This window comes from Pongo pygmaeus, chromosome 21 (genome assembly GCF_028885625.2).
Source record: "Pongo pygmaeus isolate AG05252 chromosome 21, NHGRI_mPonPyg2-v2.0_pri, whole genome shotgun sequence".
NCBI lineage: Eukaryota > Metazoa > Chordata > Mammalia > Primates > Hominidae > Pongo > Pongo pygmaeus.
Window position 1 is genome coordinate 2,704,244 of NC_072394.2, and position 12,536 is coordinate 2,716,779.

The following is a 12,536-nucleotide window of genomic DNA, read 5'->3' on the forward strand; positions in this document are numbered from 1 at the left end:
GAAGAACATCCATTTCACAGATCTTTTGCAGCTTATTTAAAGGTTCTACTTTTAAAGAATATCTAAGGTATTCTTAGGACTTAGGACTTTTCAAACTCACTAGTTTGAAATATTAGATTTGCTAAATTCTAGAGCAATTGGTATTTTTGGTTCTGTTTATATTATGTGTTAGGATAAGAACAGGGAAATTTGAATTACATTTGGTGTAGAACATAATTAGTCAGCGTTACTGATTTAAGTCCCCACCCGTAAAGGATGAAGAAAAATGATGAGAAAATAACTTTTGACCCAATAGCCATACCCCTTGGCTTTTCTTTCTCTCTCTTTTCCCCTGTGCTGTTCATTAAGGACTCTCTCAGAATCAGCAGGAATTTGGCCTTGATAATTTGTTCATGTCAGAAAACCAAGAATAAAATTCCTTTAGCCTATTCCTTCAGTTGTCAGGAATTTCTTACTAAATTAGCTTTCTGCCCACAATAGCATGAATTTATTATCTCATTTGTTATGAAACCAATTGATGATTCTGTACTGAATTATTAAAAAGTAGAATATCTGCTGATCATAAGATTTATTTGGAGTTTAATGGGCAGTTAGATAAGAACACTCATGGAAAGCGGTTATTATTTCAAGCATCGTTGCCACAGTCCTACACTTGAACCCCAGAGGCCACAGAATATAGAATGTTTTTGTTCTCTAAGTTTTGATATGTTGAGAAATGGGATAGGGTTTATTGAGAATGCTAAATACATATTGAAAACAATAGGACGGTAATAGTATACCATTAAAATAGCTGGAACCTACACAGTTACTGATGAAGGAGGAACAAATTGTTAGCTCTTTCAAAACTCTACGTTAGTTTCTTCTATCCAAAGTTCCTGGAGTTGCCTGTCAGCTTTGCCTTCTGTCTCTGAGGCAAGGTCAATTATACCTGTGTCTGGTCCCAGAGCCACTCCTGAATGAGCCTCTTTACGCATCATTCAAAAGGCGAATTTCAGTCTTGTTGTCCTGGAGTTAGACTCTAAATCAGTGTGCCCTGGAACCATGTGTGGCTGTAAAAGTGGAGGTAAACCACAGACCCTATGCTAATGTCAAAAACTGTATGAGTAAGATTTCCTACTTAACGCTCACATTTATTATTGGGTGTGTTAATCGCTTTGGCTTAGACTTTCTGTTTGGTTTCCTGCTGTTATGTGTAAAACAATGGCTTGCAAGAGGTTTTGTTTTTTGGGTGTTTTTTTCTTCTCCTAAAGGATATTTTTAGAACTGTTGAAACTGTATTCATGAAATATGTACTTATAATGCCTAGAGCATTTCTAAAGGTTGGATATTTGTACGAGAGACCAAACTGTCAGTTTGATTTTTCAACTTGTAGATTAAGCTTCTATAAAAGCAACAGAAGATATTCTGGGATTTTTAAATAATTCATGGCAACTCAGTTAAGCTCCCCTCTAGACCAATCATCAATATTTATTTCCTTAATAAAGAAAAAGGGTTTAGGACCAAAGGCTCTTTGTTGCATCTCTATTTTGAACCCAGTATTTTGACCCATGCTTATTTTCAAATGTAGGAAAATTTGTTTTCATTTTTTACACAAACTTTTTAATCTTGGTTGTAACGCTGTTTATGACCAACTGAAACAGATAATGTGGTAGCAATTCCTTTTATCACGTTATTGCTTTTCTTTTCATGGATATTACTCTTACAGTTCTAGCCAAGAGATAGAAACAGTAAATTTTACTTTTCACTTTCTAAATACCAAAGTCATCTCTCAGTCATTTATCAGAATTTGGAGGCTTATTTCTTAGTGATCATATATCTTAGAATCCAAAAGATGAGAGGATTTAAGAAAAAAAATTAAACTTACCATGCTTTCAAGTTTGTCATTTTCTTTCTGGCTTTAAGCCCAGTCCTGGAACCAGTAAGAGTGATTCATCCACTTTTAGGAGATGGACGACTCTAAGTGATGAATTAGAGTAAATGTGTGCTAGAAGAAATGGTGCATGCAAATAAAAGATGGCACGCCAAGCTTTTAGTGGGTATTTTTGCATAAGATCATTTGAAGGTACATGAATGAATGGTACAATCATGATGCTACTTAGGGGGCCACTTTTTAAAAAATATTTTTTATCTGGCAATTAGTTTTAGGAATTTGCCACATGTACCATAGAGGTAATCTCTCAGAAAACAAAAAAATGTGATACATTTAAGTTTATCCCTTGATTTTATACACTGTGTTTTCCATTGGTTGGGAAGCTTGCATTGGTATTTATTGTAATATGCCTGTCTTCTTCCTTTGGGCTTCTTCCAATATATTCCCTCTTTGGTCCACGAAGCTTATACCAAAGCACTTGGATTAGCAATCATCTGAGGCCTAGTCTGCTCAGAGGTGAGCAGAAATCCCTAGCAGAGGGGATTTTACAAGTGTTTTTTGTTTTTCTTTTTTATAGCATTGGAGGTAAATGGTCACATTGTATGACTTTCTTTGCATGTCCTTCTCTTGTCATGGCTACATCAGATCTTGTATCAGAGCCACTTATTTCAAGCCACTGGCTTTCCTCTCTGTGGACAATGACATGCTGCCTTCCAAAACCCCTCCTTTGATTTGTCACCATAGAAATGATAGGTGACAAAGAAGACAGCACAGATGATGAATTTAGGAATTAAAAACTAAAGCTAGCGAGTCATTTTTAGGTAGCAGAAATGTGCTTTAGTGAAACACTGACAGAATGTTTGGAGTTGGTGGAAGCAGATAAATATGAATATCATTTTTAGGCATAAATGTTCATGCTTTTTACCAGCTCTGGACTTATTTTAATAATTCTTTTCACTGTATTGTTGGCTCTGTAAATCTTACTGAATAAAATGAGCAAAAATGAGTTTCTGAATGTGACTATTTTAAGCAGAGTGGTTTTTCTCGTGTAAGTGTAGGTGATGTGAAGAGGGTGAATTTATTTGTAAGTCATGGGTGAGAAGGGAGTCCTGCACAGCCTGAGTACTTGAGAGGTGGCCTACATTAGGCTATAAATTTTCTTTGGATCCGTGCCATGTGAGCACTAGAAACCAACACAGGAAGTGTTAGCTGTGAAAACCACGTGGACTATAAGAATCTGCTACACCGGTTTTGAAAGAAAGGCTAAAGAAGAAAAAGGTGTCAATGTTAAAGAGCTAACCAAAACCTATCCTGCTAGAATATGAAAAAATTAGACCTTTGCCTTGCAACTTGATGCCCTGCTTCTGTGCCAAGGTTGGTGTAAAAATAAAACTAGTCACCACTAGTTCAGATCCAAGAAGTTCAATATAGTTCAGTAAACCCTTCCTTGTCTTCATAAAACTGGAGCTTGGGGGAAGGGAAAAGGAACACATCATTAAATTTGAAAAGGAGTGGGAGGAAGAACACATGTTTTACATGAAGAACTCCCATTACTTTCTTTTTTGTTACAAATTTTATTTATTTTTAATATTGTGGATAATATACAAATATCTTTTTATCTGTAAAAGAGTAAAGCAATGTAACTATCTTTAAACCGCACTCTCCCACTGTCTCCAATCCTAGTTCTCTATTCAGAGTCAACTAATAGTAATAGCTTCATGGTTTCTTTCTAGGTCTCTTTTAAATAAATTTGTGCATGTGTAACTATGGAAATATTTCATTTTGTTTTGCTTATGTCCATTTTTATACTAAGTCACATCATATTAACTATTCCACAATTTCCTTTTTACCATATAGTGTGTCTTAGAGAACTTTTCAAGTTAGTACATGTGTGTCTATATCATTCTGTCAAATTGGTCTATCTTAGGGAATTTTTCATGTTAGTACATGTATATGTACCACATTCTTTCATATTGCTCTATCGTATGTTAAAGAACTGATTACCAAATTTTATTTAAGAATACAGTTCTCACTGATGGATTCTTTGTGTTTGTCTCTAATTTGGGGTTACAAAGAATCCTATAATATGGAGTAATAGTCAGCTGTGTGTAGCCCTCTCTGGGAATATGGGTCAGGGATTCCCTAAGGTAAATGCTCAGAAGTGCGATTGCTGATTCAAGGCTACACCTATCCTAAATTATAATGAATGGGTGTACCATTTTGTAACCCTACCCATCTTATATGAGTGGAACTGTTTTCTTAAGCCCAACCAACAGTAATAGGAAATATTTTAATTTTTGCCCAACTGATGCAACTGTTATATCACCTTGTTTTAATCTGCCATTGCCTGATTTGCTAGTAAACTGTGTATATTATCATACATTTATTGATCATTTCAGTTTTTCCTTACATGGATTGCCTATTTATATCTCTTGCCCTTGTGTGGAGAGTTCTCTGTATATTCTAGATGTACTCCTTTAGCTGTTATAAATGTTGCAATTACACTCTTCCTGTCTGTGGTTTGTCTTTGACTTTCTTAACATCTAATTTATGGGTAACAAAAGATGACTTGAAGCTTTAAATTTTGATGTAGTTACATTCCAACTACCTCCCCACTTTTTGCTTCCTTTAAGATATTTCTGATTCCTTCTCATCACCATTATTAATCTAGGTTTTTAATCCATATGTAATGTATTATGAGGACTGGTGTAAGGTGGAGCTCTAACTTCAACTTCTTCATATCATTCATAGAGCTGACATTTCACCACCTGGTTTGGATGGCCCAAAGATCTGTTATGTTTTAATGCCTGTGGACTGCTGGGTTCTGATTTCCTACTTCATTCTTATCTCATTTATTTTCTGCCTTTCATAATTTGTGGTTCAAAAAGTGTAATTCTTTTTGTTTACCTGCGATCCTAGATTAGAGATTTAAATTTATACCTGCATATTTAGTCATTTCTGGAAACTTAGGACAAGAAAGATTGGTTCTACCATCCATGCCATCTGCCATCTTGTTCTGGCCTGTGAATTTGTATGAGACACGATTCTGGATGTTGGTACAGAGTGATGATTCAGTTTCCATTAATGGCAACCATAGATAGTCTTCTCTTATGATAACCTTAAATTTCTACAGAGTTCAAAAGCAAAGTTTAAAAGTTAAATATTTACATAAGTCACAGTAACATTTTTCAGCATGAGTCCAGAGTTCAAAAATATTTTGAATGATGCATCATAAATGTCAACAAGAAAATCTAGTGATTTCCTATTAAAAATAGTCTGGCTTCCATAAAGAACTACTGGGCACCACACATTTCATTAATGATTTTTAGCAGTGGGGCTTTCTCTTTGGGATATACTTCTCTAGGGTATCCAAAAATTGTCAACTTTGACCCTTCTGGTGTATGGTAAATGGGATAGGGCATTCAAGAGTCCACTGAGTGATTAAATGCAATGATGTAGTTATAAATTTAGAAGATAAGCGCTATTTATTTTATTTGGTAGCTTTCTCTAAAAGTTGAAACAATAACTTACATTATCTGGAAAAAAACCCAGCAAAATTCACGTGAGGATTGCTTTGTGAGGGCTGGGATTGTTCCTTGGCCTGGAGCAGTGTGTCAGTCATTGTTGACTAAGCAGCAGCATCTGGGGACTAAGTCCTTTCCTTCACCTTCCTTGAATTTCCTTCACCAGTATTGATGATATTAATAGCTAGAACAGACACAGTGCCATATCCACACCCTCTTCCTCACCACTCCTGAGAACATAAGCTGGGCTCCGGTGGCTGGCCAGTGCCTGCATTCTTTTGCTTTGTCTGGCTACTAGAACTCACGTTGCTACCCATGCAGCTGCCCAGAAGTTCCTGGCAATTCACACTCACCCTCACCAATGGGATTCAGTGGATAAATACCACAGCTCCCTCACCTCTTGGGTGGGATAACTTAAAGGTGCATTCTTTATATTATATCCCAGAACTCTCTAGTGGGATTAAGCCCAGTTACCCATAGTGGTAACTGGCTTGAAAATGTTCCCCTTATGGGCTTCCTTCCCTTCCTGTCTCACTTCTCCACTCCTGATTGTGTTCTAAAACCACCTCTAAAATAAACTACTTTTACTAGAATCCTTATTTAGGAACTGCTTAATGCAGATGCATAGTGCTTAACAACTTAATATAGATGCCCCCAAATGAAGGGTTTTAAAACGATTCCTTGGTTAAGAGAGATTGGAACATATTAGGTGAACACTTTTGTTTGAAGCCAAGTCTGGTTTTCCTAAAACAGTCCTAATTTGGGAAGCCCAAAGCTGGTTGAGGAAACCAGCTTTGAAGCTGTGACAGATGTGGATTGTCACAGTCTGGCTCTGCTGTGTATTTAGTGAGTCACCCTCAGTGAATCTCTTTAAAAATCAAAGCCTTGGTTTCATTATCTATAAGGTGGGTATTACTCTCTTAGTGTTGTTGTGAACATTCAATGTGTAAAATGAATGACTTAGCATAACACCTGCTACTTTGTAAACTCTTCCATCCTTTGTGGTGGCTTTTATTATTGCTACATAATAAACAATTGCTCTCTGACCAAACAATTGTCCATAAGTATTAGAGACCACAAAAATGTGCTGTTTTGAAAACCAAGTGACCATTTATTTATGTATATCTTTTTATTCCTTTTTTCTTCTTCAAGGCAACACTGAGTTGTTTTCTGTTTAGATTCTGCTGTGGTCTTTTGATCTGAAACATTGAAGCTTAGGTCTGTTTGGGCAAATAAGATGTTTATTTATGTATTTCATAATGTTTTGGGAACAGAGCCATGGAAGGCAAAAGAAGGATTTATTGTTTAAAAGACTTTCCTTCTGGGGATAATTTGCTAATAAATACTCCATCATAGGTGAAAGTTTCTTGGACCCTTGGAAATTTGAAGCATCGTATGGAACAACTTTTAAGATGATTTAGAGGACGTTGATAGGAGAAAATTGTATTATTCACAAGAAGGATTGGACACAATCATGGTTGCCTGTGCCTTTTTCCTAAGATAATCACTTCAGGATTGTGACAACTACATGGGCATCAGGCCACTCCTCTTCCTCCCTAATGACCAAGACCTTAGAGATTAAACTTTTAGTGTTTTTGAGGATAGTTTAGCCACTAAGCCAAGGTTCCGATTGCTGAGGAACAAATCTATCCTCACCATATCAACTTCCAGGTTAAGTTTTTCCATTTTTATTAACATTACCTTCTTTTCACTTCTGTGACTCCTCAAAGATTTTGCACCAGTGAACTCTGGCTAGCGTAGAATAGACATGTCGTGATGCCTTAGCTTATGTAGACACAACATACGAATAAATCTTATTAGAATGGAATCATTTACAAGTTCTTCTTAGGGGATGTGATGCATGATTTTTTGGTAGAATTTCTAATTGAAGTGTAGCCTTTTAAAGTATATTTTAAAATTAGGCTAGTCATTTTAAGATGGTTTCATTGCAGCTTCTTTGGAATCATTTTTAGAGTAGAAATGTGTTAATATGATTTTTATGTCACCATCACCACACTTCATTATGGGCATGACAACAGCAATGCTTGTTTTAATACATTGTAACCAGAGTTTAGAAACATGTAATACCACAAAAATTCATTACTCCTAATATAATTTACTTACAAAATTATTTCTTGGTTTCATAAGTTGCATATATTTTGCTCTTCCCACTATTTTAGGAGAAATTAAATTGGATACTTTCCATGCTATGAAGCTATTATAATGGAATATTTGTACTTTTTGGTGCCAAAAAAATGGTTCGAGACATTGGATTGGCAGAATATGTGAAAGAAATGCATTCTGCATATTGTTCATAATTTTACTTCCTGTTATGGAGAAAATTCCTTTGACTTTGTTACAAATAGAATCCCCGGGTACTTGGTATTGATATAATGCCATGCTCTTTTGTTTGAATTACAAATGTTGTAGGTAGAGTAGGCATTTTTGGTTGTTCTGTAGTTCATTTTCTTGCCAACTCAAGATTGTTGGTGGTACTGATGGAGACATTGTTGTATTAGTCCATTTTCATGCTGGTGATAAGACATACCTGAGATTGGGCAGTTTACAAAAGAAAGAGGTCTTACCCACAACACATGGGAATTCAAGATGAGATTTGGGTAGGGACACAGCCAAACCATATCATTCTGCCCCTGGCGCCTCCAAAATCTCATGTCCTAATATTTCAAAACCAATCATGCCTTTCCAACAGTCACCCAAAGTCTTAACTCATTTCAGCGTTAACTCAAAAGTCCACAGTCCAAAGTCTAATCCAAGACAAAGCAATTCCCTTCTGCCTATGAGCCTGTAAAACTGAAAGCTAGTTACTTTCCAGATACAATGGAGATATAGGCATTGGGTAAATAGAGCCATTACAAATGGGAGAAATTGGCCAAAACAAAGGGGCTACAGGCCTCATGCAAGTCCAAAATCCAGTGGGGTAGTCAAATCTTAAAGCTCCAAAATGATCTCCTTTGACTCCATGTCTCACATCCAGGTCATGCTGATGCAAGAGATGGGCTCCCATGGCCTTGGGCAACTCCATCCCTGGGCTTTGCAGGGTACAGCCCCCCTCCTGGATGCTTTCATGGGCTGGCATTGAGTGTCTGTGGCTTTTCCAGGGGCATGGTGCAAGTTGTAGGTGGATCTACCATTCTAGAGTCTGGAGGATGGTGGCCTTCTTCTCACAGCTCCACTAGACAGTTGGGACTCTGTATGCGGGGCTCCAACCCCACATTTCCCTTCTGCACTGCCCTAGCAGAGGCTCTCCATGAGAGCTCCACCCCAGCAGCAAGCTTCTGCCTGGACATCCAGGTGTTTCCATAACATCCTCTGAAATATCGGCAGAGGTTCCCAAACCTCAATTCTTGACTTCTGTGCACCCACAGGCTCAACACCACGTGGAAGCTGCGAAGGCTTGGTGCTTGCACTTTCTGAAGCTATGGCCCATGTTCTATATTGGCCCCTTTCAGACACAGCTAGAGTGGCTGGGATGTAGGGCACCAAGTCCCTAGGCTACACACAGCACAGGGACCCTGGGCCCAGCCCACAAAACCATTTTTTCCTCCTAGGCCTCTGGGCCTGTGATGGGAGGGGCTGCCATGAAGACATCTGACATGACCTGGAGCCATTTTCCCCATTGTCTTGGGGATTAACATTTGGCTCCTTGTTACTTATGCAAATTTCTGCAGCTAGCTTGAACTTCTCCTCAGAAAATGAGATTTTCTTTTCTATTGTGTTGTCAGGCTGCAAATTTTCTGAACTTTTATGCTCTGTTTCCCTTATAAAACTGAATGCTCTTAACAGTACCCAAGTCACGTCTTGAATGCTTTGCTGGTTAGAAATTTCTTCCACCAGGCCGGGCATGGTGGCTCATGCCTGTAATCCCAGCACTTTGGGAGGCTGAGGCAGGCGGATCACCTGAGGTTGGGAGTTTGGGACCAGCCTGACTAACATGGAGAAACCCCATCTCTACTAAAAACACAAAATTAGCCGGGCATGGTGGCACATGCCTGTAATCCCAGCTACTTGGGCAGGCTGAGACAGGCGAATCGCTTGAACCTGGGAAGCTGAGGTTGCAGTGAGCCAAGATCATGCCATTGTACTCCAGCTTGGGGCAACAAGAGTGAAACTCCATCGCAAAAAAAAAAAAAAAAAAAAAAGAATTTTTTTCCACCAGATACCCTAAATCATCTCTCTCTAGTTCAAAGTTCTTTAAATCTCCAGGGCAGGGGAAAAATGCTGCCAGTCTCTTTGCTAAAACATAACAAGAGTCACCTTTGCTCCAGTTCCCAATGAGTTCCTCATCTCCATCTGAGACTACCTCAGCCGGGACCTTATTGTTCACGTCACTATCAGCATTTTTGTCAAAGCCATTCAACAAGTCTCTAGGAAGTTCCAAACTTTTCCACATTTTCCTGTCTTCTTCTGAGCCCTCCAAAGTGCTCCAACCTCTGCTTTTTACCCAGTTCCAAAGTCGCTTCCCCATTTTTGGATATCTTTTCAGCAACACCACACTACTGGTACCAATTTACTGTATTAGTCCATTTTCATGCCACTAAGAAAGACATACCCAAGACTGGACAATTTATAAAAGAAAGAGGTTTAATGGGATTACAGTTCCATGTGGCTGGGGAGGCCTCACGATCATAGTGGAAGGTGAGAGGCATGTCTCACATGATGTCAGGCAAGAGAAAAGGGCTTCTACACGGAAACTCCCATTTTTAAGACCATTAGATCTCGTGAGAGTTATTCACTATCATGAGAACAGCACAGGAAAGACCTCTCCTGTGATTCCATTACCTCCCACAAGGTCCCTCTTACAACACAAAGGAATTCAAGATGAGATTTGGGTGGGGACACAGCCAAACCTATCACTTGTCAAGCTCTTTCTATATTTAATCAGCAAGACAAGTCTCTTTTTGTCTTTTGGTAAAATAAATTTAGATTGATAGTTGAATTATTTAAACATTTATCACACACACAAAATATTAAAATAAATAATATAATTACTTTCTTCCCCTTTAAAGTATTTTAAATTTACTTTAAGTAATTTAAAAGGCAAAAATGCAAACTTTGAACAACTGACTTATTTGGATGTTGGTACCTATTATAAATAAGTTTCTCAAATCTAGCAAAGTATGTAATATTCACTAATTTACTTTGCACATAACCTTTTCATCGTTGTTATTATTATCCTTGTTATCCTTAGCACCACCAACAGCAAACACATATATGCTGTTTTATCCATGCCAGGCACAATTCTAATAATATAAGTCTGCATATTTATAGCATATACATATTTTTATACATATATTTATATAGTATATGTAGCATATGTATACTTATAGTCTATAATAGTATGTATATTGTGCATATATGCTACATATATACATACATAGTGTGTCTATATGCTGTGCTACGTATATACATACATAGTGTGTGTATACTTACACATATATATAGTGTGTGTTGGCAGACATACGCAATTTCGTCATTTCCATAATCCTATGAAGGACAGCGCTACTATTATCTACATTTAAAAGTGAGTAAACTGAAGTGTGCACAGAGGTTAAGTCATGATCCCTGGTCATACAGTTGGTTAATGGCAGAGTCAGGAATAGAAACAACAGTGGCAGTGCAGTCTGGCTCTATGTTCTGGCTCTTAACTTTTTGCTGTTTAAAGAACCTGTTTAATATGTAAAGTTAAGTTTACCTGCAGGATTTTTTTCCTTGGATTTGTTTGAAAAAGAAACCTCAGTAGGCCTAGTACATTTGCTAGGAAAAGACAAACTGTGTGAAGAAGATATTCTCAAGTTGGGCTGCACATTGAAATCACAGGGGGAGCCTCAAAGGACGCTGCTGCCTCGGCTTCCTGCCTCCAGAGAATCTGACTTAATTGGTCTGGGGTGTGGTCAGAACATTGGACTTTTTTTTTTTTTTGAAAGCTCCTCATTTGATTCTAATGTACAGCCAAGGTGAACACGGATAGAAAGCAAGCTGACCTTACAAATTAATTCAGTAAACTTCCTGAAAGGATGTGCTCACTTTGCCTTTCCTGCCTGTGATGTGGCCTACTTTCTACTCAGAAGTAATACTCCACATGAGCAACTACAGGACCTACCAGATTCTGAATTATTTGACTATGACTGGATAATATTCCTTACACTGTGCTTAGTAAGGCAATAAATTACTAGCATTTTTTAGAATTAGTCTTAATATCTAAGGTTGAATCAAAATAGTTTTATTATATTCTGTGGATTAAAATTTTTTTAACTTTCCATTCCCTGAATGTTACACGTATTAACTGTTTGTTTTATCGTTACCAAACATGTCCTCAGAATTCAAGTCCTCTTTATTAACCTTATATTTGTGTTTTTTGAGACCCTTGTTTAGATCACAGTAATGTGTAAATTCCATACTTAATTAAATTAGCTGCACCCTTGAATGAGTGAATGTGGTTTTAAGAATGACCTTATAAAACTATTTTATTTTATAGCTAATTTTTCATTTCTGGATACAAAGGCCGATATTATTTTATTAAATTGTAGCATTATGTCATTTCTTATCAATTTGTAGGAATCCTTCCTTAACTGAGACATACACTCAACTGGGCAAACCAGAGAGAGCTAGATAATTTCAGGTGTGGTAGGAAGTTTGCCTTTCATCACCTCTACACGATACATTTCAGAATAGTAAAATTCACATTTCTCCTGTTAGAATGTTTGGTTTTTTATTCTGCTTCCATAGAGAATGGGGATTATGGTAATGATTTTTCATGAGATTTCTCCCTGGCATTGTGCAAAACTCCCCACTTAGGACAAGTGGTCTGGAAATTATATTGCATCACGGCAAACAATGCACCTGTGTGAAATGAATGCTTCAGTGAAAAGTTTTATGGGACAGAACTAGTTGCTATGCTAAGAAACTAATGACTGTGCTGGTATACATAATGGATTCTATTTTTAGATGAACATTTGGTCCTATAGCATGGCTTCATTATGCAAGAGGACAGAAGTTTCAGCATTATATTGTGAATATTGAGACATTAACATATCACAGTATATGCCTTCTTAGATACTAAAGTGACTTTTTCATATATTTTAGCCCTGACATAGTTCATAACTAGAGGAAAAAAGTAAAGA

General features: G+C 37.4%; 1 protein-coding gene across 4 annotated transcripts in view; it reads left to right on the forward strand.

The window, feature by feature from the left end:
- Positions 1-12,536, forward strand: part of PLCB1 (phospholipase C beta 1) — a 749,553-nt gene that overhangs the window by 17,804 nt on the left and 719,213 nt on the right. The gene's annotated exons all lie outside the window — the stretch shown is intronic.